Source organism: Paroedura picta, chromosome 4, assembly GCF_049243985.1.
Source record: "Paroedura picta isolate Pp20150507F chromosome 4, Ppicta_v3.0, whole genome shotgun sequence".
In the NCBI taxonomy this organism is placed as follows: domain Eukaryota; kingdom Metazoa; phylum Chordata; class Lepidosauria; order Squamata; family Gekkonidae; genus Paroedura; species Paroedura picta.
The window spans coordinates 110,931,009-110,955,012 of NC_135372.1; the positions used below are offsets into that span (position 1 = coordinate 110,931,009).

General features: G+C 44.1%; 1 protein-coding gene across 8 annotated transcripts in view; it reads right to left on the reverse strand.

Annotated features, from left to right (window-relative positions):
• SYT2 (synaptotagmin 2) overlaps window positions 1–24,004 on the reverse strand; it is a 188,941-nt gene that overhangs the window by 49,307 nt on the left and 115,630 nt on the right. For 5 of the 8 annotated variants that reach the window (XM_077335056.1, XM_077335053.1, XM_077335055.1 and 2 more), the window contains one exon: window positions 8,530–8,600. The exons of the other annotated variants lie outside the window; for them this stretch is intronic. The gene's annotated coding sequence lies outside the window, so the exon portion shown is untranslated. The remainder of the gene's footprint in view (window positions 1–8,529; window positions 8,601–24,004) is intronic. 8 annotated transcript variants of the gene reach the window in all.

The following is a 24,004-nucleotide window of genomic DNA, read 5'->3' on the forward strand; positions in this document are numbered from 1 at the left end:
GAAATGGTCCAGTGGTGCTGTCATATGTCCCACTGAGGTAAACTATTTGTTTAGGTTTTGGTTTTGATTTTCAAGGCCATCCGCGGCCTGGGTCCTACATATCTGAAGGACAGCTTGTCTCCTTATGCCCCCCCCCCCCCGCAGGGTTCTTCCCCCTGTAGGTATGAATTTGCTGGTTGTCTCCAGCCCCTGGGAGGCGTACCTGGCCTTGACCAGGGCCAGGGCTTTTTCAGTCCTGGCTCCAACCTGGTGGAATGAGCTCCCGGAAGAGATGAGGGCCCTGACAGAGCTGTCAACGTTCTGCAGGACCTGTAAGACTGAGCTCTTCTGCCAGGCATTTGGTTGAGGCTGGTCAGGAAGATCTGGTCCCTCCCTGTACAGGCCCTGTGGAGGCATTGCCTAGGTCAACTGGGCATGGGTGTCGCTCCCGAGGATGATGGTGGACTACTGTGGACTGGTGGTGTCTGGTGTCATAGATTGTGGATGGGGTGGGGGGGGGAAGGAAACGAATTAGTTAGATGAGGATTGTTGTCTTGTTGTTTTATGGAGGCTTTATTGTTTTTATTGTAAACCACCACGAGAGGGCTGAGTTTGGGAGTGGCTGTCTATAAACACAAGCATAAATAAATAGAGCATTTTTATTTTCCCTTTTTAGGCAAAAAGTTGCTCACATGAAAATAATAAAAACATAGATATGATTCATATATGCACATATGCTCTTAAGTTCAAATTGCAGTTCTTGAAGAACATCTGAGGTCAGGGAAAAGAACATGAATGGAGTTAACCCCCTTTCCTACATGCCCAATGTGAATTGGGGCCCTGTGTTATTTTAGAATAATAATAATAAGAGTTGGTTCTTATATGCAGCTTTTCTCTACCCAAAGAAGTCTCAAAGCGGTTACAATCTCCTTCCCTTTCCTCTCCCCGCAACAGACACCCTGTGAGGTAGGTGAGGCTGAGAGAGCCCTGATATCACTGCTCAGTCAGAACAGTTTTATCAGTGCCGTGGCTAGCCCAAAGTCACCCAGCTGGTTGCATGTGGGGGAGCGCAGAATCGAACCCGGCTCACCAGATTAGAAGTCCACACCTAACCACTACACAAAAAAATGTTTGAAAGTTCTGGACAGTCTCTCAGTGCCACATGCTGTTTGGCTCCCTGGCTCACATAGCAAAACACTCTCTGGTAAATTCAAGCGTGTAGCCGTATTGTTCTGAAACAGCAGAACAAATTAGGGTCCAGGGGCACTTTTAAGATCAACAAAGTTTCATTCAAGATATGAGCTTTCGTGTGCACGCATACTTCCCCTGATTCTACGTCATGGAATGAAAGTAATCAGTTTCAACATAGGTAGAGTGTGAGAGTAAATTAACATACAGCATAATGAAAACGGTTAACAGATTCCAGAGATAAACAGGAAAAAAAAACAGCAATTTGGATCTGTTTGTATTCATTTGAGATTGAATTGCATGGGAAACATCTTGGGTTCAATAAATATGTCTACATTAAAAGAATAATGGACAAATAGATAATCAATTGCTGACAGCAGTTAGCAGAGACCTTCTGAACCCTGCCTGTCCTCTGGTAAAGGTTGTGTTGGACAGATTTGATCACATAAGAAGAATTGTCTTTACAGTCTCTTAAGTCTGGCTCTACACTACTTTGGGACATATGAGGAACTAAAAACCCACATGAATCTTCAGCATCTGACCACAATATAGGCCATGAAATCCATAACTGTACCCACACTGAAAAGACTGCAAACAGACTGGGAAAGTTGCTGCACGGAGAAACCTTCTCCTCCCTAATGGGAACTTGCAAGCAGACCTGCGCTCTCACACACACCCTGCTGCAAAGGAGGACAGAGCTATTTTTATCCACACCTGAATGTCAGACTGAAGAACTTTTCATAGTGTTTGTGTGTGTTTTAGGCATCTGACTATACTTCAAACTTAACACAGGAATTCAAGACTCCCCTGCTCATGTGTGAATGCCTAGTATGGTTAAAAAACAGTGGGGAGGAATTACAGAAATCATGACATTGCAGAGGTGCTTCTGGAGAAATAAAATATGGAGGTGAAGCAGCATAGAACTTCTATTGGCTTGTCAGCTGGATCAAATTACATCTTTCCCCCATCCACGGGCTCCGAAAGCACATGTCCTGGTAAGTACCCTACGCAAGAACTAGACACAGCAGTGGATTTATCTTCCAATCATCTCCCAATCTATGTCCCAAAATAACCCTGTCTGACTTCAGAAGATGGTCTCCAGCTGGGCTGCAGACTAATAGGCTAGACTGCAGTGAGGTGTAACCTGGTAAGGGTAGCCTTTTTACAAAGAATTGGCATTTAGGGTAGTGGAGAGAGATCTATTCCATACCACCCCTCACTGACTTAGAAGGAGTGAGGCCGAGGCTTATGCAAGTCAAAAAAGGCATGCAAGCAGAGAGCCATACTAAACTCATGGGGCTCTGTCCCAGCTCTATGAACACAAGTATGGTATCTTTCCAGGATTTGCAGGATTCAGAATCCCTTGTTTCTGAGAACATGGGGCAATTAAGCACTACCTTGTCCTGGGAGACTTTTGAGTGCTATTTACCAGTGGTTATTTCTGTTCTCTCTTGTGTTCTTTGTCCCAACTGTGAAAAATGTGTTGGTGTTCACTTAACAACTCAAAGAAGATCAAACCCCTTTGCCACTCATGAAAAGCCCATAGTGCTGGGGGTGTCCATTAGAATCCTTAGTAACAAGAGGGATTGAAATGCAGCCATGAGCGTTCACAGTTCCTTTGGTCCCCACTGCAAGCAGGACATGACTCTCAAGAGCTTGTGGCTATGCCAGTGTCTAACAGGAAGATGAATGAGCCCCTTTCCTAGTACTGTTGCCTTTGTGTGGGATGTAGAATGTGTTTGCCAAGAGGGGTAAACACTTGAGCAGGTAAATTATCACCACCACAGCTGGAGATAGAGGAAATTTGTTGCTTAGTGGGCCAGAAAGAGTAGATTGATTATCTTGCAGCAAGCCCTCAATCCTTCTTGTCCAATGTAAGTCAAGATGTAGCAAGAACCCAGAAAGCCCTTGAACTGGAAGGGGTCTTATAAGCCATTTAATTCCAGCATCCGTGCAAAAATTCCTGAGCTACAGCTCTCGGACCAGGTATCTGCCCATCATGTGCTTGAAGAAATCTGAGAGGGCAACTCTACCCAAGCCTAAGTAATTGTGTCCATTGCCACGCTGCCCTTGCCATCAGGAAGTTTCTTTTCAGCTATTTTCTTATCGAGTCAATGAGAACTAATCTTGCACATTAGAACAGCAAGCCAGCCTTTGCCATCTTCCCTGTGATAGTCCTTTGGGTATTATGAGGAGCATGATCGCACTCTGCAATCCTTTTCTCCATGTACCTAGCTCGGCTTTCCCTCACAGGACTTGCTTACCAGATCCCAGGCCTCTTTTGATGGCCTCCTCCAGAACATCTATCTTTCTTAAAGTGAAGCAACCAGAACTTGACACTCTACTCCAGATGAGGTCTGCCCAGCATGAGGTATGGTGGATAGTTTTAATTCTCATAATTGGATGTTCTAGGAGCACCCATATTGTAACACTGTGAAGCGTAGGAAGAATGGACTGGATCAGTGCCTAGACAGAAGACTACTGGGAGCCCTGTGCAAGTCACTCCAATCTTTCTAAAACGATATACATTTAAAGAAATGTAGCCATCAAAGCATGACCAGAACACAATTCTGTCAACCTTGAAAACTAAGCAAGCCTAGCAAGTATCTATATGGAAGACAGCTAGGAAATCAGCCATGGAACATGCCCGTAGAGCAAGAGTTCCCAAAGTGTTTCACCCTGTGGGCACCTTTGGGATTTCTGACTCAGAGCGGCAGGCTCAACCACACACTGGCTGCCACAGGAAGCAGAGCCAACCAAGGATGGCAGGGAGGCTATGCATAACTCTAACAGAAACTCTTCCAGCATTTCAGGCAGAAGCTCTGCTTAGCAGGATGTCTTTTTAAAACAAGTGTCCTATTTTAAAACTTTCCCTTTCATACACGCAACTTAGCTTCACTCCTACAGTGAAGATCCTTGTGCTGTGATGGCAGCTGCTGCCAAGGAAACACTTTTAAAATCTGCTAAGGCAAGGGCCAATCAGCTGGGCAAAAGCTGCATCTGGCCCCACCCACTTTCTAAAAACATCTGGTGGGTGCAGGAAGGTGCTGGCAGGCACCATGGCTCCTTCTGTCTCTAGGGAAGGAACCCCTTATCTGGAAGAATGCACTTTGTACTCACTCAGAGGAATACAAAAGAGCCTCTGCTAACCTTTAGTGGCTATGTCTGCGCACGCTGTTGCGAAGACTGAGGGCCCACTTCGGCAGAGCTGAGAAATCCCATCTTTTTAGTCCAGCAAACAATAAATAATTCTTCTGTCATTCCTAAGATTCCATAATTTGAATGTTCTGCTTCATTATCCAGGCTCTTCTCTCTTTAATATTCAAGTTCTGAGAATTAAATCTTAGCTAAGTAATCCCAATAAGCACTAGGATATTTTCCACATAGGCAGCCAACGCAGCTAATTTCACATTATAAGATCCAGACAAGATTTTGCTCATTTTAAAAAATGATCCAAATGGTTTAAGTAGCCAATTCTGTATCACTTTCCCCCCTATCTGTTGCTTACAGTTTTCTGGAAGATACTGATAACCCTATCTAGTTGGAGGAGAAATAGTCAGCAGGGGCACTGATAAAACTGTACGCAGTGGGCAAAGTGAGAGCTTGTGTGTGTGAGAGAGAGGGAAAATTACGTCTATTCCCACACAAACCGGATTGCGGAACAGGGTTGCCAGCTCTTGAGGCTAGCCACTGATGAAAGAGCTTCGAGGTGGGGACTTACCTGTCCCATCTCTCCCAGAGTCATGACATCACTTCCAGCACAAACAAGAAGTGACGTAGCAGCACCAAGGGAGGAGACCCGGCTGGACGAGAGGGGATATTTTTGCCCTTGCTCCCATTAGGCCAGATGGAGGAAGTGGTCTGGGCTCACAGCCAATCAACAGGTGGCTGTGAGCAACCATTTAAGCTAGCTATGCTACTCACTTGCATAGTTTTCTGCAATGGCTACTCCACAAACCCAGCCAGCCTAATGAATATATAAATATATAAATAAGGGATGGCAGGACGAGTCAAGATTCCTCCCACAGTACATGTTCCCCAAGGCATTGAAGGATGCAGGTAGGTTTCCCCAAACCAGCCAGTCACAGTTGTGCAGCTGGTAGAATTTGAGGGGGAGCAGCAACAGCCAAGCCCTTCATTTCTGTAGGGCACATGAGTGGAGGGGAGAAGAGATAAGGCCTGGTGCCTCTAGTCACACTTTTCAGAGCAGGCAAGGAGAGAGAAATCTGGCAGTAGAGATGGTTGAGTGAGGGTGAACTTGCCCAAAATTCTGGCAGCAAGCAGGGCTGCCCATGAGTGATAACAAACACTAAAAGGAGGAAAATCTTTTATTTTTGTCGATCAGCCGTTGACTTAATCCATATTTTGGTGCCTTATGTCTGCAAAGCAGCAGGAGGGCAATCCAAAGTGTACTGAAGGGCAATAATGCTGGGTGCCAGATCTGAAGCAACACAGAGGAGCCAAGCAGTGCATTAACAGGGAAAGATTAAAAATTCCAAGTTCAGGGTCCAAAGAGGACAAATACAGGACAGAAACATACCATGGCTAATTATATTAATATGAAATAGCCGCGCATCTGGCATTCCCACAACGACCCCTCTGCGATGCCCTTTGTTTTAAGTACTCATTCTGTGTTTTATGTATGTACTAGGGGCAGACAGGGAGAAGGAGGGAGGCTCCCCACCCCCACCCCTCCAGCTCTCACCATTCATGGCTCAGAGCCAGTGGCAGTCCTCCAGCAGCTCTGGTGGCGGGCACCCACCGTGGAAGCCCACAGCGCTCCTCGCTCCAGGCAGGGAAGTTGAGCACGAGGGCTGGCAGCCACCATAGAGCCCTGCAGTGCTCCTCAGCCTGGGCAAAAGCAGGGAGGCCAACCAGAAGGGCAGGTGGCTTCCATGGAGGCTGGTGGTGCTCCTCAATCAGCACAGAGGTGGGGAGACGGGCCAGAAGGGTGGGCACCCACAGCAGAGGCTGCCAGGCCTCGTGGTCCCTGTGAACGTGGGAAAGAGCCTCTGATTGGCCCTCAGTGGGGGAGGGCCCCTTCCAATGAGGGTCAGTCAGAGGCCCCCCACTGCTCCCTTATGGCATGCCAGCCCCTCTGAGTGGCCTTGAGGTGGAGGGCCCTCCTCAAGGGCTGACACATTGTTGGGGTCTACAGTCAGGATTTTATTATTTATGATTCTCCTATTTTTAGGATGCCTTTTATAATGTTCTGCTTTTGTTAGCCTAATTGCACCAGAAAACAGAACAAAATTTTTATTAGTAAAGCATAATTTTTTTAAGAGGACCACACTGAGATGAATTTGTGTAAACCCAAACTATAACACAGAGACACACATCCTTTCATGTGAAGCCTGTTAGCATCTCCTACTGATTCTTGGACACCACCAGCCTTTCCCTGTCCTGTCAGTCATACCAAGGGAGGCTCTGTGAATGCATCTACACTCATACCCAGCATTAACAACAAAGATTCCTTGGCTGGCTGGTCTTTCCTCACCTCTGCCTTTTTGGCAACATGGTTTGTGCTACCCTTCCTCATTCAGCATCACAGTACCCACCCCCCTCATCTGGTATCTTGCACAGCAGATGCTGAAAATTCAAGCACTCAGCATCCCTGGAAAGCTGGAAGGTAGGTGGGTTTGAGAGAGTTCTAACAGAACTGCTCTAAGAGAACAGTTCTAAGAGAACTGTGACTGGCTCATGGTTACTCAGGTGGCTGCATGTGGAACAGGAGTGGAAAATTAGTCCTGATTCTCCAGATTAGAGTCCGCCACTCTTTAACCACTACACCGTCCTGGCAAAAGCTGGACTCAAAAACTACCTTGTCATTTTCTCTGATTCAATGTTACGACAACCTTTTTAGACTGAGGAAGAGTGCACTCGAAAGCCTAAGGACTGCCAAAGTCCCTAAATAGAACCACTCTCTCTGCGGAAGGCCCTCCATAGTACAAAGCCCCTGTATTGAAAACTAAACTAAAGAACAAGTGTCAGAATGATTAGGATGATCCAACCGGCCCCAAAGGATTCTGAAATCAAGAACAGTAGTTTATGTTTCCTAGATAAGTTATTCATCATGTAAAGGGCAGGTTTTAAACACAGAATCATAGAATCATAGAGTTGGAAGGGGCCAAACAGGCCATCTAGTCCAACCCCCTGCTCAACGCAGGATCAGCGCAAAGCATCCTAAAGCATCCAAGAAAAGTGTGTATCCAACCTTTGCTTGAAGACTGCCAGTGAGGGGGAGCTCACCACCTCCTTAGGCAGTCTATTCCACTGCTGAACTACTCTGACTGTAAATTTTTTTTCCTGATATCTAGCCTATATCGTTGTACTTTTAGTTTAAACCCATTACTGCGTGTCCTTTCCTCAGCAGCCAACGGAAACAGCATCCTGCCTTCCTCCAAGTGACAACCTTTCAAATACTTAAAGAGGGCTATCATGTCCCCTCTCAACCTCCTTTTCTCCAGGCTGAACATTCCCAAGTCCCTCAACCTATCTTCATAGAGCTTGGTCCCTTGGCCCCAGATCATCCTCGTTGCTCTCCTCTGTACCCTTTCAATGTTATCTACGTCCTTCTTGAAGTGAGGCCTCCAGAACTGCACACAGTACTCCGGGTGTGGTCTGACCAGTGCCGTATACAATGGGACTATGACATCTTGTGATTTTGATGTGATGCTCACAGACCTTTCTTGCCCCCGTATTTGCAAGATCAAATACCAAATCCAACCGTATATTTTTTAAAGACTAAAAGGTTACTTGGATGGGTATAGATCAAAACATGCCAGCTAAAAGACTAAACAAAAATGGAGTCCAATAGCACCTTTAAGACCAACAAAGATTTATTCAAGGCTTGAGCTTTCAAGTGCATACACTCTCCCTCAGATTAAATGGAACAAGGATCATAAGCAGATATAATGCAAAAGTAAATTGTGGCAAATTAGTAAACTGTCTGGCACAGACCACCAACGGAAGCAACTGACCTCTACATAAATCACAGTTTGGCATACTTCCAGCCTTGGGATTTGATTTAGCTAACAGCTTGCAGTGTCATCACCTGGGTGTCTTTTTGAGACAACAATATACAGAGATTTTGTACTTCTCAGGAATTTGTTTTTATCGTCCACTTCACACTGATACATCTCGAGTTCTCTAAACAGCTCCCTATGTATTTGCTCTTACAGTGGTCGCCTAATGCCTTGTGGAGATTACGGCCACTGTCAAGCAACGGCTTGGCCTTTTAACACTTTAGCTCATGATGCCAGGGATCCACGCATTAACAGAAGGACACAGTCCTCAGTGAAATTACACTGGGGAGTTATTTGAACATAAAAACAGGGACAGAATAAAAGGCTGAGAACTTACCACAACCACTTGGACTGACTGGATGCTTAACACTCTGGAAACCTCTTGACAGTTAAGGGGGAACAGATAACCTGCATTCAACAAAAGGACAACAGTCAACTTACCAGCTGCTTATCTCTGAAAGCAGTGACTAGTCACATCCATTGGGGTCACTAACTCTTACAGTTCTCATTTCATATTACTGACAAGAAAAAGGCATGGTTTTATTCATGGGGACAATTTGCCAGAGAGCTGCTGTGACTGATACCAGCAAAATTGGAAATAGTCCTATTTTAGATACCAGAATTGTTACAGAACCTTGAAATATTAGAAAGTGAGAAAGAATTAACTACAGGGCAAAGAAATCTAGTTAAGACCTAAAACAATTTTAAAAGCAATTAAAAAGTTGGAGGGAGCCAATCAGTGAGATCCCAATATCGAGGAAACAGATGAGTAACCACCATGGCAACCAAAGATAAATGAAAGTGGGTTGTATTTGAATTATTTGTTCTCCCTGTAATCCAAAGTTTTAATTTCTCTTTTTGCACACTTTTAGTAATACATTTTTCCTATATCAATTTATGCTCTTTCCTGTGCCAGGAAATTTGTATTTCACACATTGTAGGAGGAAAAAAAAAGACATACTCTGTGTATATCTTATTATAGGCTTCTCACATGGCATTCTGACAATAGGCTGGTCTGGAGGGGCAGGAAGCAAGAGCAGAACTCCAATGCTAGAAAAATCACCAATGCACCCTGGGACAACATTTTTAGACAAGATATATGTCGTAAGCACATCAACTAAAGCCCACAGCCTAAAACAAAAGTACCAGGATACGGAGTATATAGAATATCCAACCACTGCAGACCAACTGCTTGAAAGGGCAGAGATTACGACAACCAGCTATAGATCTGGAATAGTTTAGCCCTGTGTTTTTGGTAACCGACATTCAAGAGGTCACTGCCCTTGGTATTGTAGGGGGGCGATAGCAGATCAATAGGCTTCTTTCAAAACGGCACTGGAATGTTTATTCTGACCTCTTTACACACAGAATGGGATAGTTCAATAGGTCAGGAGGTGATTCCTCCCTGATGTAAGTGAGAAGATGCCAAAGGGGGGGGGGGCAAGCAGCACAAGACGCACTTTCAGCCACAGCCGCCCATGACAGCAAGTCTCATCCAGATCAATGCAGGAGCTTCCAATGCACGGAGACAGTTTTGTACATTATGAATGAAGCTTCAACTGGAAATTGCCCTTTCTCCAATTCCAGTATCCTTTCTTATAAAATGCAGCAGTCCGGGGATGTTTTCCAGCAGAATGATCGATCATGGAAAATGTTTCTACTACGCCTTCTTGCCGGTTGCTGCCGCCAAGTCAAAGGCTGATGGCTTCACCACACTACCTTCTCGGTAAAACTGATGTGGGGGGGGGGAGGATTATAATGAACTATTCACTCACACAACTGTTCCTAAAAGGAAAAATAGCTACCATTAATGCAGAGTTTGAGAATAGCTTTTTCTGAAAATGAAAACATTTCTGGCGGTGAGGGCTGGTGGTGAGATGGCCTCAGAAGGTGGTGGAGTCTCCTTCGTTGGATGTTTTTAGGAGGAAATTGGATGTGCGCCTGTCAGGAGTGTGCGATTTTTAAGTCCCCAAGAAGGTCGGGGGCTGGACTGGATGGCCCTTTGTGGTCTCTTCCAGCACTGTGTGATTCTGATCCTGTGATTCTGAGTCTTGATTTGTTTTTGTTTGAAGATGGGCTGCAGTCCCTACACTGATTAAACAGCAGTTATCCAGCAGGATCGATCCACAAAAAAGGGTTTCTCCAATTTTACTCCAAGATTCCAGGTCTAATGGGTGAACATTTTAGCCTGGAGCAGCTTTACGCAGGGAGCACAAGTTGCAGACACATCCATGCTTGGCTTGTACAAGGACCCAAATGCCAATCAGCATTCTGGTGAGGCTAACTTCTGCTGCCTATATAGCAAGGCAACAAACACACTCTCTAAACTCTAAACAGTGGGAAAACTATAAATGAAAATATAATCTACCCAAGAAATCATTGCTACTTGTCTTGGTTCAACGGCTGTGACCTCCTCTGAACAGTGGAGCAATAAGAACTAAAAGATACACAGAGCGCTATATCCTCAGTCAAACATACCAATATATGACTCCCCAAAACAACCAAATCACAACTGGTTTGCTCCAGATCTCGGCAAACAATTATTCTTCTAACTGGTCACTATGCTGAAGTATGAAAAAGGGAGCATAATCTGCTTACATCCTCTTTCTAAGTGCTTTAGCTGCAAGATGAATACCTTGATCTGGTAATGAGGAAACTAGCCACAGGTTTTGCAATACAGTGTGAATTCCAACATAACATTGGCAGCTGGAGATAGACAACATTTCTTAAAGGGATTTAAAGGTGGCATAATAGGCACATCGTTATCCATGCTGTAGACACTCATTTACTTTGTCCTGCCTGCATATGTAAGATGTATGTGTTTTCCCTGTGACATGGGAACAGCTGCATGGATTTTGCTGGTTTTGAAGCACTTCTTTCTGAAGTTTGTTCCAACGGTGGCTATTGCTGTTGTTGTTATTAATAGTCCACCCTTCCCGTAGGGCTCAGGGCAGGTAACAATATTTATGAAAATAGTAGAATATTATAATACTTTTTAATATTAAGTATTATATTGTTCTAGATCCATCCAGAATGGATCTCTTAAAATAGTTCTATGAGCTTCTGTTCTTGTAGTTGGAAGGTTGACATGGATCAAATATTCAGGCTCAGATATAATTTGGTTGTTTCGAACAGGGAGCTTGGTGGAAGGAACATCTCTCTCTTTCAGGCCCCGTGGAACTGTCCAAGGTCCTGCAGGGCCCTGATCTTGCTAGGGAGACAGTTCCATCAGACCGGGGCCGGGATTGAAAAGTCCCTGGCCTCAGTTGAGACCAAATTGATATCTATGACAGTGTGAAATGAAAACACAGTTTATCATTATGCTTTTTTTCGAACACAAAAGAAATGGCAGTGGCCCTGTGAATACCTTACATTGCAAGGGCATGTCAGCAGGTGTCCAAGAGATGGCCATAAACAAGAAGCAGGTTTTGTGTTACTTATCTGTGTCTGGATGCCCTGACAACATAGTTCCAGTCATCTCCAGAGCCCCTTCCCACTGATTGGGGTTGAGATCTTACAGGACTAAGTACAGGCCATGCTGATTTGCACAGCTGCATCACCTCTTCTGTTATGGAGGTGATGTCTAGGAATGGCGACCTCCCTTCCCATGCAGCAAAGGGACCTGCCATGGCAAAAAAGCCCTGAATATATTTGCTGCATCTCAAATGTAAGAAAAACAAAGACAGCATTTCCTCAGATAAGCAAGTCATAGGAAAAAAAAAACAACATTGAAAAGTGATTGAAGCAGCCCTGCCTGACCCTGTAAGCAGACATGTGCTGTCACTATGTCGGGAAGAGACAAGGATGATAAAGAGTCAGAAGAATGTCATTGGGGGACATGAAGGGCTTTTAGTTAAAGCCTTCCTGCTTTATAATCTGATGGATTTTCGACACTTTCATTTTCATTGCACGTGATTCTAATACTTAGAGATTAGCCTACCCTGTGTCTCCATCCCCTTCTCCATCCCCCTGGGAGGAAGACAAAGATCTAAAAACTGAGTGAGCCACAATCTGGGGACTCCAGCCATCCCTTATCCCCTGCAAAACACCTAGATGGGGTGGGGGCACAGTGATTGGCAGGAGAGGGATGGTACACAAGGCATGCCCTCTGAATCCTCTTTATTCCATGCAGTGTTCCCTATGCCCGCTCAATCAGAAGAGGAAAAACTGGGTAATTTAAACATACATTCTAGTCAATGTATGTGCTGTGTTTCCATTATGATGTGGTCTATGTTGTGTAGGTGAAAATGGCCACAGAGTGTAGAGGGGAAGCAGAAATCAAGGTCAGAGAGCAGATGCAAGGATATGTAGGTCTGTGCTTTACATACTGTTGACACTAAATAAAATATTAAATCATGGAGCAACAGTACACTAAGCGTCCATGCAGCTGAGAGGCCTGTTCAACATGAGTCCCCAAACCAAAATGTCCTATATTTTTGCATTTGTGTCTAGGTTTCAGACTCATTAGGCTTGCTTTGCATGCTTATAAATAGCACAGGTTTTCAGCATCATGCAGTTTAAGTGCCTATTTTAAGACCCCTGGGTTTAAGGTCACTGGTTTCTGAACCGCAGCTCCAGCCAGCTGCTCTGAAAAGGATCTCCTCACCTGCCTTTCACTGAAGAGCTCACGGGGCTGTCCACCAGGGGCAGTTTATCTGGAGCATGATCCTGCACAGTGCATGGACTCTATTACTGTGCCTAGAGAATACTGTGATTAAATAACCGTAGTTTCTTCCTTGAGGCTGGCTTCTCACCATCCATTTCTGATGTGCTCATATGAATGCAAGCGGATTCCTTGGGGAGAAATGATCTCACGACATTTCCAGATGACTTACCCCAAAAAAGCCACACACCGCATAACCTAGATGAGTTATGTTGCATCATGGACATGTGGGAGCATGCATAAGATCAATTCAACACACGCAAAGTTAAGCTTTTGGAACTGAACACAAACAGTATGTGACTGGCATCCTGCAGTAGCCAATCCTCATTTAATAAAAGGAGGGGAAGAAGCCAACCTTAAAGTGAGCAATGAAATTCCTAGATATTGTCCTCTGCAACAGAAGGAAGAGCAAGCTGTTCAGAGACCTCCCCTGCAGTGGGATCTGCTGGCCCGAACTGTCAGCTGAGCCTAGCAGGCACACAAGCACCTGTCGAGGTATTTTCCCCTCCCAAATAGCATTCGGCTGCCAAACAGGCATCTTTCCAAATCACATCGATGTTCGGTTATAATGCCGTTAACTTCATTAAAGGGGGAAGCAGAGAATTATACTGTACTCGGATGAGGCAATTACTACTACGACCTCTAGGGGGCTCCATTTGATAGAAAAAGAAACAAAAAAATGCTGCATAAAAAGATTTATTCAACAGTCTTTAAAAAAAATACTGAACTCCTACTGGATTTTAATAAAAGTTGGCACAGAACTTCCTGAGGACCCCTTGACCTCTTCTTCCTCCAAATGACAGCCTTGAAGAGAAAAAAAAATTCTTCCATTGTCATTATTGATTGCTATGAATAGTATTTGTATTTATCAGCCTTAGTAGCATGTAAACCTGGAAGACAACAGGAGAAACAATCAAGGCAGAACAAAAACTCAGAATCCACACACGTCTATGACAGGTCTTTTGCCTCGAGTGTTCAGGATTTAAGGATTATGGAGAACTAGAAGGATGATGGTTTGGGCCTGGGGAATTAATGTTATGGAATAACAACATCAATAGTGAAGTGCTATATAAATTCTGAAAAGGAGTGTTCCAAGTAAAAAAAAACAAAACCTGATTGCAGTTATTCTTACATTGTCCTTGTAGAAGAAGAAGAAGAAGAAGAAGAGTAGGTTCTTATATGCCGCTTTTCCCTACCCGAAGGAGGCTCAAAGCGGTTTACAGTCGCCTTCCCTTTCCTCTCCCCACAACAGACAGCCTGTGGGGTGGGTGAGGCTGAGAGAGCCCTGATATCACTTCTCAGTCAGAACAGTTTTATCAGTGCCATGGCGAGCCCAAGGTCACCCAGCTGGCTGCATGTGGGGGGGGGAGTGCGGAATAGAACCTGGCTTGCCAGATTAGAAGTCCACACTCCTAACCACTACACCAAACTGGCTCTCCAGGTAGGACAGAAGGTAGGACAGAAAACGGCAGCAGGTGATTTGAGACTGCAGCTTACCTCTGGCCACCTCTGAAGACAGACCGGAGGCAGGAACCTCTGGGGGGTCACAGTTCACAGTGTAACCATAGAGGGAAGTTCAATATTCACTTCAGCCATAAACTCATTAGGCAGCCTCGAGAAAGCCATTCTTGTTCAGCTCAATCCCACTTCTGTAAAATGGGGGCCTTCAGGACTCAATAAGACAAGCCCCTGGAGACCTCTGAGCTCCTTCTATGTTTCCTTTTGAAATAACTGCAGAGCAGAAGGGCTTATTTGGAGTGTGAACACAGCGGCCACAGCCAAGCAGTGAATTCTTCCCTATTCCATTCCCAAACATGATGATGAACCCTAGCAAGGAAATGCGAAGTCATGCCCCCCCTCCGCTTTCAGACCTAACTGCAACTGAGGAGGGGGAACTCCTCTAAACCAGGGGTAGTCAACCTATACTTCCTCCAGATGTTCATGGACTACAATTCCCATGAGCCCCTGATAGCAAATTCTGGCAGGGGCTCATGGGAATTGTAATCAAACATCTGGAGGACCACAGGTTGACTACCTCTGCTCTAAACAGCATAAACCACTCAGTGTGGAAGAGTTAAGGTCTCCCCATATCTTTCCCAGCACGGCCCTGAATCAAAGGACACCATCTTCCTTTAAAGAAAATTAAACAAATCCGGAGGACCAAAGTCAGATCCCCAGCCTCTAGTATAGTTTATTTTATTTATTTATTACTTATATTTGTTAACCGTCATTCCCGGCACAGCCAGCTCATGGTGGTTTACAGCCATTTAAAACCCAACATAAAACAATACCCATCACCACTCAACTTTCTGACTGGAGGTCATTGTAAGACTAAACCATTTGAAGCAAGAACCATCCATATTCTGTCTCGATTTTTATACCCCTTCTGTCTCTACGTTTGAAACCTAAAACAGCTTACAACATTTTGTCCCTCCTCCATTATGTTCTCTCAACATCCCCGAGGCAGGGTAGGCTGAAAGAGGTCACCCAGGGAATTTCATGCTAGAGCAGGAATGTGAAGCTTCGTCTCCCAGGTCTTAGTTTGAAGCGCTAATCACTACTCCGCATTGCTGCTCGCTGCTGTTGGTAATAGTAGCCATTGCACAACTGGAGCTGTGTAGCTAATCGTGCTTACACCACACCCAATAACCTCTAGCTATTTTTTAAAATTATTTACCTATTTCATTCACACGCAAAAGAAATAAATGGATGGAAGCATATTGGAATTATCAGTTTACTTGGTGCCATGCAGCACCTGAATAAACAATTTTGAATCAGTGTGAAGAATTTTTAAAGAATATAGATATCTCCCCATTGTTAACAATCCTTGACATACATTTGGGAACACATGGTATGTTGTCTAGAACATAAATCACAGCTGCTGTCTCCTTCGAGCCACTAAAGAGTGATTAAATTCAAAGGGCTACAAATCTTTTATAGAATGCCCCATATTGCCTAGAACACGAGTAGATTTTTAATATCTAAATTTTATGTGTGTGTTTGTCTCACCACTGCTGACAGGATGCCTTAGTGTTACAACAGGCAAGATTTTTCACTACTTAAGCACCCATTAATCACCTATCGGTAAGTAGCTCAAGGCCTTACACCAAAGGAAAAGGCATCCTACTTCTGAAATTCCAGGATGGAATTTTCTGTTTTGATGCCAGAGGAATGGAATGACGGGACATTAACTCCAAATTAAAGCAAACATACTTTTTTATTTCCAAAGATGGCAGACGGCCATCCAATGAAATCAATGAACACTTTGCATAATTAAGCAATCAGGCTTCCAAAGCACGACTAGCGCACATTTCATTTTTAATTACATTATTTCATGAGCAGATCAGGAACATTCTCAAAATTAGGTGTACCTTGTCTTCCTCATTGAATATATCCAAATGAGATATTATTTTTCAGGGGGGTGGGAATCTCTCAAAAATATCTCAGTTATCAAATGATACTGGGAAATCTTCTAATGGTTTATACAGCAGGTATGGGAAATTTGGGCACACAAAGCGGTGCAGGCACTCAAAACTACTTCCTGATATTCCAGTTGTGCGAAGCATCTAGAAAGGACGAACATGAGAAATATCTAGGAGCATAGGTTCATCCAGGATGACCTAGTAGAGATATGTATCTCCTCAAACCCTGGGTCACAAAGGGGTTTCAAGAAAACTAAACAACTAGTCTCAAATGACTATCCTCCACAACTATCCTCTGAATTTCAGTGAAGAAGAAGGGCACAATCCCCTTCCGTACAGGAGTAACAGATTTGGACTGAGGAATCTGAATCTGTCTTAGCTGCTTAAGCAGCAAGGCCATCCTACTCCTTAGACCAGGGGTGGTCAAACTGTGGCTCTCCAGATGTCCATGGACTACAATTCCCATGAGCCCCTGCCAGCGAATGCTGGCAGGGGCTCATGAGAATTGTAGTCCATGGACATCTGGAGAGCCACAATAAATTCTAAACAGCCAGCTAATGGAATGACAGCAGCAGCATTTTCTACAGACATCTGAATGGTCCCCCCTGATTTTTTCTTTTTCAGATCTCCTGGGTCCCTCTGGGCACGTTGGACAAGCCTGCTAAGCAGAGCTTTCTCACCAAGCAGAGCTTTCTCACCACAGAGCCAAAGCCAGCTGCTCAGAAAGGCCTATTGGACACCTGGCTGTTAGAGATCCAGGAAGTAAATGAAGTCATGCTTATTCTCTCAAGGGCAAGATGTGAGTCCAGTAGCACCTTAATGGACCACAAGATTCGAAGTTATAAGCTTTCAAGAGTCAAAGCTTCATTGCTCAGAGACAAGTTTCAACTCTCAAACGCTTGTACCCTGGAAATCTTGTTGGTGCTATGGGAGATGAATCTTGCTTCTACTGCAAACTAACACAACTCCCCAACAGAAATTATTCTCTGAAATATTTTAAACTGAAGTGTTGAAGTAGATGCTATTTGCTTGGTAGATCCCCTCCCCCCACCCCTGGGTAATATTGCTTGGGCATCTTCTGGTGGAAAGGCAGTTAATACATTAGAATCAATTAAAACATCAATATCTTTAGGCAAAATATCAGAGTATTTGGGGCATATGTTCTGTCTAAATATAGAAGAAGAAGAAGAAGAAGAGTTGGTTCTTATATGCCACTTTTCTCTACCCGAAGGAGGCTCAAAGCGGCTTACAGTCGCCTTCCCTTTCCTCTCCCCACAACAGACACCCTGTGAGGTGGGTGAGGCTGAGAGAGCCCTGATATCACTGCTTGGTCAGAACAGTTTTATCAGTGCCGTGGCGAACCCAAGGTCACCCAGCTGGTTGCATGGGGGGGGAGTGCAGAATCGAACCTGGCAAGCCATATTAGAAGTCCGCATTCCTGACCACTACACCAAACTTGGTAAGTGATATTCCAGACCAAAAATAGGTCAAGGACAAATCGTCATGAAAGGCAAAACAAATGAGGGGGGAAACCCTTCAAGAAATATTGATATAATTCCTAACCAACCCCAGTTTCCCCTTTTCAGGCTCCCTAGAGTATATTCAAGTTTATAGTTTCAGAGTCACAAGACAGAAAACAGATTTCCCACAGAAAGTCAGATCAGTGACAGGGAATGAAGCCAAGGGAGACAGAAAATGACACTGTACATCTCTTTTGGCAGGAGTTTTAGATAATGGTTTCTTGGATATCAAAGAAGGTTCTCAACGAGATGGGGCATTTTTCCTCCCGGACAGGTGAGTAGCTCTCGCCAGAAAGAACTCTTGCCTTTTGACAAACATAGACCAAAAGAGGAGGAAGAAGAGTCTGTCCCCTGCTTTTTACTATCAGAAGGATTCTCAGAACAGCTTACAATCACCCACCTTCCTCTCCCCACAACAGATGCCCTGTGAAGTAGGTAAGACTGAGAGAGCTCTGGCAGAACTGTGATTGGACCAAGGTCACCCAGCTGGCTGCATGTGAAGGAGTGGGGAATCAAATCCGGTTCTCCAGATTAGAAGCTGTCAATCTTAACTGCTACACCAAACTGGCTCTCAAAGAGGACAAATTTAGAGGAAGAGCAAGAGATCGAGACCTGAGAACTCTCTTCCTATAGCAAGCCAGCTTTCCTTTTCTGATCTGGGCAGACAGCACTAATATCAATCAGGATTGTATAATAATTCTATATAAATCCACAGGATTATTTCATAATGCCTTTTAGAAACATGCGAGACTAACGCTTCAGCCCTTCCCTGTTGTGCCTGACCTCAACTCCATGTGCCAAAATGGTCCCGGTTTTAACATGCCCTTCCGAACCTTGTGCCTGGAAGAAAACCAGCTCAAGTCCTGCCCTAGGAACAATCCTCTAAAAGTCCTGCCCTAGGAACAATCCTCAATATTGACTTCTTGTCCCTGGAAGAGGCTAATTGAACTTTGCTCCATCTACATCAGCTGCAAACTAGCATTTCTTCCATGGCAACCCCATGCTGTTGCGTTTATTGCAGTACGTTCAACCCTTTCTAATTTAGGTGCAAAAAGAACTCTGACAAAAGCAGCAATCGGAGTTCCCTCAGAAGCTTCAGCCTGCTGTCTGCAGTGCAGTACTTCAGGTGGAAAATGACCTTTCTGTTTCTCCAGAAAGTCAATCTCTCCAACTCACCCCCCAAAACAGAGGCTGCTGCTTCACACAGGGTCCAAGTCGCTGGTCTATAGGCAGTTCCTGTCCTCTTGCTTTGGCAGCTGTTTTTGCTATGACTGTCTATGCAGCTATAGGGCGACAGCCTCAAAGGCCAAGCATCAAACCACCTTGAAAAACACATCAATACAAACATACATTTCTTTTGGTGTTGTTTCAATTAATTTCCTTAAAATATTTACATGTCCATCTTTCTTCGGAGTAAACTTAGTACGCAACATGAGCTAGCAACAGAACACAAAACACAATAAAGCGGTCTACTGTCAGGCAGTCAAAATGTTAAATGAGTAAATATGAGAGCATTGTTATTATTATTTATCATTATTACTAATCATATGGCGTGTGTAGTGTGGCCAGGTGATCCAAGGATTGTCTGGCAGCCAGGAAAGAGACATTTAGGGGTGGTTGGTCATTGCCTGTCCCTGCATCATGACCCTCGTGTTCCTGGGAGCTCTCCCACCTGAATACTAGCCTGGGTTGACCCTGCTTAGCCAACAAGATCTGAAAAGACTGGGCTTGCTTGGGCTATCCAGGTGAGGACTATAAGAATATCAACATCATCCTCTAACAAATTAACAAATTCTTTCTAAACATCTAGAAAAAGTTCCTGACAGAGCGGTTCCTCAGTGGAACAGGCTTCCTCGGGAGGTGGTGGGTTCTCCATCTTTGGAAATTTTCAAACAGAGGCTGGATAGCCATCTGATGGAGAGGCTGATTCTGTGAAAGCTCAAGGGGTGGCAGGTTACAGTGAATGGGCGATTGGGATGTGAGTGTTCTGCATAGTGCAGGGGGTTGGACTAGATGACTCAGGAGATCCCTTCTAACTCTATGATTCTATGATCCTCATATGCATATCAAAAGACTTGTCCAGATTCAGAGTGCCCCCAAAAGCTTTTCAGTATAATTCATTTTATAGCCTTGCCAGAAAGCCAGAAAGGTAGAACCTCCCCCGCCTTCCCTCCACAGCTTTCAGAAGGCTGTTGAACCAGCACAGGGTATCCACTGACCAACTTACAGACACTCCAGCGCATCCCCTAGCCAGAGTACACAGGAAGAGACCTTGCTGGGAAGACTGAAGCTGCTGCACAGGAACCTGCACTGCATGTGGTCTGCTTACACATCTTGGGGAATTCTTTATTTTTATTTGCAAGTTAGTTACTTATGATCCCTGTAACAGAGAGAAGGCTTCTCCTCCATTCTATCTGCCTGAAAGAATGGAAACAGTTGCTGCTGAAGAGCCAATGTGGTGCCATGGTTGGAGTACAGGACTCCGATTGGGAAGGCCCTAGTTCAAATCTCAGTCTGCTATAGAAGCTAATTGAGTGCCTTTAAGACAATTACTGGACCTAACACCATCACTTACACCATCAAAGGCTTATTCACTTGCTCATCTTCTAACATTGCATATGGCATTAAATGCCCACAATGTCCCTCTGTTCTCTACATAGGGCAAACAGGTCAAACCCTCCACCAAAGAATCAATGGACACCAGTCTGACATCAAAAATCACAGGACTGAAAAACCTGTAGGGGAATACTTCAACCTTCCAGGACATTCAACGAGGGACCTCAAAGTAGCTGTTTTATTGCAAAGGAACTTCAAGAACAGCTAGAAAGGGAGATTGCAGAAATGTACATTATCACAAAAAACAATGGAATATCCTGATCTCAACAAGGACATAGTTTTTTTTTTACCTCACTATGCATGCTAACTTCATTCAACATTTATGTCCACATTCCTTACAATCCCCTCTTCTTTTTAATTTATTTTATTTGGGACAATGTGACTGTAATGTGATGTTAGTAATATGTCATGTAATTTTGAATTTAACTCTCTCTTCTCAGGACAAGATGCTTGCCAGCACAGCTTGTCACTTGCAGGGATGCTTCCGTGCTTGGGTGGAGATGGATGAGGCCAGCAACTAGTCTCTTTTAATTATTTCTTTTCACAACTGGGAAAGTGTCTGCCATTAATGACTAACACAGACAGCTTTATTTCTCCAGTGTTTTTGTGCAGCAAAATGTTTATAAAAGAGCCTCATGAAATCTCCAGATTACTATCTCAGTCGAACATCCACCCCCATCTCAACCAAATGCATCTTCAGGGAGAGAGCCTATTATGTTCCAAGCCTTACAGTCTAACAGCAGTGGATCACTTCCATTATCTCTGAATTCAGGGTGACCCACTCTACCATATGCACATACACTGGACGTTACACAGCCCCCTACAAACTGCCCCACAATTGGACAGCTTGGAACTGCAAGTACCAATAAGAGAAGTATCTACCTAGGTATTTCTTTAACACCAACCATATTTATTTTGCTTGCATGTGTCATTTAAAAACATGTTTGCAGTAACAGAGGCTAGGTCATATCTCTGAAATGTGTGCCACTCAGGCTAGACAGAACACATCGTAGGCATACTGTGACCTCCAAAACCAAGCTGTAACCCATGACTAGATTGCTGTGAATTTGACAGGCCTGGAGTAGTTGATGTTGTCTTCTCGTTTTACTCACCATGCTTATTAACGTTTCCAAGATGCAAGTATATTTGCTGCCTCATTCTTAATGGTCTCAAACCACCACCTGGTCCAAAAAAAGGGGCAGTAATAACCCCAGGAGTCTGGGGGTTCTCAATGCTAGTGTTTCAAGCTGCAGCACACAAGTATATAAGGACCATTTGCTGCTAATTCCAGATAATGGGGAAGTCCAAGATGGTCACACCATTAGGCTTTTGCTAGATCCTATTGAATCTAGAGGCATGAAATCCCCATCTGTATTCCACAGCAAGGAGGAATCTATCCCCAGCAAGATGATTATACAATCTGCTAAACCGAGGACTTCAGCACATAACATTGTGGGCCTACAAGAAAGGGCCCATTGCATTTCTAGCTATGGGAAGGAGCTGTATTTTAATTCTACACTCAGCATTAGCAGCAATGCCCCTTACTTGGATCCAAGCCCAACAGATTAAACTGAATTTACTCCAAAGAAAGAAGAAGAGTTGGTCCTTATATGCTGCTTTTCTCTACCAGAAGGAATCTCAAAGTGGCTTTCATTAGCCTACCCTTTCCTCTCCCCACTACAGACACCCTGTGAGGTGGGTGAGGCTGAGAGAGCCCTGATATCACTGCTCAGTCAGAACAGCTTTATCAGTGTTGTGACAAGCTCAAGGTCACCCAGCTGGCTGCATGTGAAAGAGGAATCATACCAGATTAGAAATCTGTACCCCTAGGCACTACACCAAGCTGGCTCTCTAAACACACATTTAGGATTGCAGACTAATTCAGTTCCAATACAGAGTAGCTAAGAGCAGGGTTTCTCTATACATTGCCGCACATGAGCAAAAAAAAGTTTAAATGGCCTGCATTTTTCAAAAGCAATTATGTGACTTTATACTCAGATGGCTAAAGGGCAAACAAAGCCATTGTTGTCTCTGCCATAACTATAAGCTGCATTACTGCACATCTATAATACAGTTCCCAAATCATAAATTCATGGCTAGTCCTTGAGGCTCCCCAGCCAAGGTCCTTTCCTCCCAAGTCAGCAAATCATTTATCTAGGGGAAAGTCGCAGATCTTCCCGTTTATATTGTTTTCATCTGTAAACAAGTAATCTAGCCTGGAAAGAGGGCAAGTCATTCTCACACAAATAAAGACAAAATATGCTCACTACCAACTACCTTGGGGGGCTTTTGTATAAACCGCTGTCAGAAGCAGCTGAGCACTTTCTCAACAGCGATGAAACACAGAAGCACATGTGACTCTCCCAGGTAATGTACTGCAAGGCCATTCTTCCGCTCCCCACAGCGATTCAATTTATTTGGGATTTTTAATCCTATCTTCTCTAGCATAGGTAATTTCTCACAATACTGCATCATCAGCTAATTTGCTGAACATACTCCAAGATGTAATTGCCTTATACCAGTCAGGCCTGTGGTGTGTTTAGTTGTTAACCTCAACTGACAGCAGCTCTCCAGGGAATAAAGCTAAGGTCAGCCCTTCTACGTGAAATCCTTTAATTCGAGATAAACATATATAGTTGCCTTATGCTGCGTCAGAGTAATGTGCAAATCTAATTCAGAATTTTACATCATGACTTGCAATCACTTCTCCAGTGAACTTCTTTGACTCTGCTACGGGAGTCTCTGGAAGGAGCTGCCGTCTCCGGCATCTCCAGGGAATTTAGGAGCTTGCACATGCATCCCAGGTGCCCTACCACTGAGCTGTGCTGGGAACCATGCTGCGAACTGAAGGTGCTGCTTCAGATCTTCAAGTGCCGGGCAACAGACTCTGACAGGAACAAAAATGTAGGCTTGTTAAGATGAAGGGACCCACGTTCCTTCACACAAACCAAATGTTCAGTTAGATTTATACCAAGTGGACTCTTACATATCTCCTGCTCTGTATGGGTTTTTCTCCCTTTCTATATAGTTTCCCCTTTCCTTAAGGACTTCCCCCCGCCCAATATAATATTATATTGTAAATATTTGTGTCTTCTCAGTGTATGTTTAACACAGCTTCCCTTCTCTCTCTTTCTGCTAATGTGGGGTGATGACCCAATGAGCCTCTTGGTTCTCCCTCCACGGCACCCACAGCTGCCTTCCTGTGAATCATTTCACCAGAGAGCATGCAGACCTGCCTGCCTTGCCCGTTTCTTGACCAGAGTGGGTCAGGTCCAGCTAACCTACTATATCCTAGATTTAAATTAACAGATTCTAAATGATGATAAGCAATTTTTCTCTCTCAAGTTTACAAGGGAGATTTTTATTTCCCAACAATTTGTACAAAATAATAGCACCTACTTTTGATCTATGATGTGCTTTTGAATCTAGTGACTCTTATAACGCCATTATTAAACTGAAATAAGATTAAGTTTGCCATAACAGTTCTTTCATGTCATAAAAAGTATTTATGCTGGGTACTTTATCCTACTTTATAGTCACAGAAGTACCTTTTTGATACTGGCTTTTACAACATTTTAGAGTTTTAAAAGA